Here is a 256-nt window from a genome sequence, read left to right as displayed (position 1 = left end):
TCATTAAATGCAAGTCACGCTTCAGAAACGCATTTCACTGAAATTATACTTTCCAAGAGAATGTCGTCATACTAATGACTGCGATATTATTGTCTTTTATCATTCAGAAGAAATGATCTTACTCGTTGGTCAATAGATTTTGAAACTGATGAAATTCCAAAGAATTTATAAGCAAAACAACGAAGTCGACGTTCTGTGTCAAACAAGTCGACGAAATGCCAGAGGGAAGAGGCGCCATTTTGCTTTGCTCGATCGG

This window comes from Penaeus monodon, chromosome 34 (genome assembly GCF_015228065.2).
Source record: "Penaeus monodon isolate SGIC_2016 chromosome 34, NSTDA_Pmon_1, whole genome shotgun sequence".
In the NCBI taxonomy this organism is placed as follows: Eukaryota; Metazoa; Arthropoda; class Malacostraca; order Decapoda; family Penaeidae; genus Penaeus; species Penaeus monodon.
This window is presented reverse-complemented; position numbering follows the sequence as displayed.